The following is a 2,752-nucleotide window of genomic DNA, read 5'->3' on the forward strand; positions in this document are numbered from 1 at the left end:
AAAAAAAAAGAACGAGCAGCGAAGGGATATAACACCGTTTGGCCGTTGTAAATAAGGTTGTACATACCACTCGGAGTCTCCCCTCATGGTATACATAATGAATAGGTCGTATACAGTGAGCGATAAGAACTCAAATCCGTGAAATTTACGAATTCATGGACTTTCTCCTCTTTATCGGGTTTAATCTCACGGGGCCAAGGCTCATTGTCCTAAAAAATCGAATCATTCTGTCAATCGCCTGTTGTCAACTTCCTCAAAACAGAATAACTCTTTCATTTCTCTTTTCACATTTTTCTGTTGTCCTAATTGCGCCATCACTCAAAAATCGGCCTATTCATTATTTTATTATGTTCATTTGTTCATTATTTAACGCTCGGCTGCGGAGGGAGAAAGGGGAAATCCGGGAAAAAGTGTTCTATTTTGAATAGACAATGTGATTGGTTGAGAGGGGTGTGAAGTCAGTGCTGGAAGAATGCGCGGTATTTTCAAACTCTCAAAAACCTATTTTTGAGTTTTCAATGAATTTCAAGTGACACTGGCATATATCTGCGCATACATCACCAAATATCCTGACTACTTAATATATCACACATTAATAATGTTATACAGTACGATATTACATAATACGTTGATATATGACACACATGTCCTATATATTTCCGTAACTTTTTACTCTTATATTTTTACCCCAGGAATTCGCTCCAATTTCTCAACCCATTTGCATAAAATTGATATCAATAATCCATAATCCATGCGTTTTTCATTCACTATTTATTTCTAGAATGCATTCTCGCGAATCCTATGAAACGCAATGAATTTCAACTATTTTTATAAAAAAAATCACAAATTCAATTTTTTTCACTTCCCCTCATCCACTTGCCCCTAAAAACATAAAAACGACGAAAAATATAAAAAATATTTTTCATATATTATTATTATTTAATTGTTATAATATATCATTGATAGATCATATAATGTGCATTATATTCGTATATAATATATTAGTATATGCATATATGATATTTATATCCGATATATTCGAAAAAAAATGTTGCCCCTATATTCAATATGATATTGTAATGCAAGGGATCTGTTCCAATTTCTCAATCCATTCTTGCATAAAATTGATATTAAAAGAAATTAGCTAATGCTCTCCGTAAGTAGATGTAAATTTATCTCCACGAAATGACGATATTTACCAGATAGAAAGGACTTACTTATAAACCCGCTGACATTACACGACTCAATCGATTTATCCCCTCCACCCCACTCCCCTTCCCCTCGCCCCCTACCTCCCCCCGCCCCTCAACAGAAAAACCCACTCTGGGTGTGATTTGAGCTAGTTTGAATTCAACAGGTGGTAGACAAACCCAAAGACCTGGAGAATGTTGGGTGAAGTGAGTGGGATTGGTGATTTTATTACATAATCAGTGTAATAATACTGGAGTCATATATCACTGAAAATGGCTGATCAATTTCAGTATTGACACTCGGTAACACCATTAAAATGTCTATACGTCAGAAATAGACAATGGGATACTCGATGGCATTTGAATAGACTCCGATGATACAAGTTGTTATTTTGATTTACCGACTGCTGCACTTACTGCAATGCCAACAGTCGAAGGCAGAGTGCAGCACCTGAAGAGTAAAAGTTTTCATCGAGAGAAATTGAGAGAGTGGGGATGATCGATGCCCCACTATTTTCATCCAGTGGGCGTTGCCTACACCTGTGGATCTATTGCGCATGCGCACACCGGTACAGAAATAAGAAAGACTGGCAATACGTAATCACAATTGACCCTGAACTTCAGGGTAACGCTATATAACCATCGTACTTGGCACTGCAAATACGATCATTCAGTCAGCAACAATTTCCTTATACAGATATTTTCCTTGAGTGCATTTAATGATACGTACCATTACGTATGCACATGAGTATGCATCAACGATCACTATAACTCTTACTCAAGGACAATTATTCTGTAATGCGTCTCTCACTTCGGCGGGTAACTGCAGTGGTGGGTGAATTATTGGCAGTTTAAAAATTCCCATCGCAATGTTTTGCTTGTTTTTTTTTTCTACTTCATCATTCGGCTTTCGAAATAAAAACATTTTCCTGCATTCCGAGATTTTTTATTCAATTTGTTTAATCATTTGCATCGAGACAATTATTCATTCAGTATTCATTATTTTTAATATTAATTATTGATTAATTATACTTAATTATCGTTATATTGATTATATAAATTAACCAATATGATTAATTAATACGGTATGAAAATTAAAATATTAAAATATTTAAAAACAATATAATAAAAGTGGTAAAATTATATTCGAATGAAAACTCAATTGTTTGTAAAATATTCGCCGGAAATTGTAATAATTCCTAAAAATTGAGAGTTGAAAAAATAATTGAAATACCTCAATTGAATTAATTATTTAATTAATTTTCCTCATCTCGATATGATTTTCTCGGTTATTTTTACCACATGATATCTGAAATTCTGGTTTAATCGTGAAAGTTCTCAGGACTTGATGTGTTACGCAGTCAATCGACAGTTTCCCACACCGGATAAATTATAACTTGCATGATGGCCTTGACTTGCATTATTTTTTTTTTCCCCACTTTTCTCTGTCTCTATTTTTTGCAAAGTCAAAGCCTCTCTAGTACTCAATGATGCCGGTGCTGAACAATTTTTTAAATTACACAGACAGTTGAATATTCATGATTTTACCATACATCCTTGAA

At 34.3% G+C, this 2,752-nt stretch overlaps 1 protein-coding gene across 2 annotated transcripts in view; it reads left to right on the top strand.

Moving 5' to 3' along the window:
* The window catches only part of ken (ken and barbie), a 33,607-nt gene that overhangs the window by 22,090 nt on the left and 8,765 nt on the right, over positions 1 to 2,752 (top strand). The window lies entirely within an intron of this gene.

Source organism: Fopius arisanus, unplaced genomic scaffold (assembly GCF_000806365.1).
Source record: "Fopius arisanus strain USDA-PBARC FA_bdor unplaced genomic scaffold, ASM80636v1 scaffold00067, whole genome shotgun sequence".
NCBI lineage: Eukaryota > Metazoa > Arthropoda > Insecta > Hymenoptera > Braconidae > Fopius > Fopius arisanus.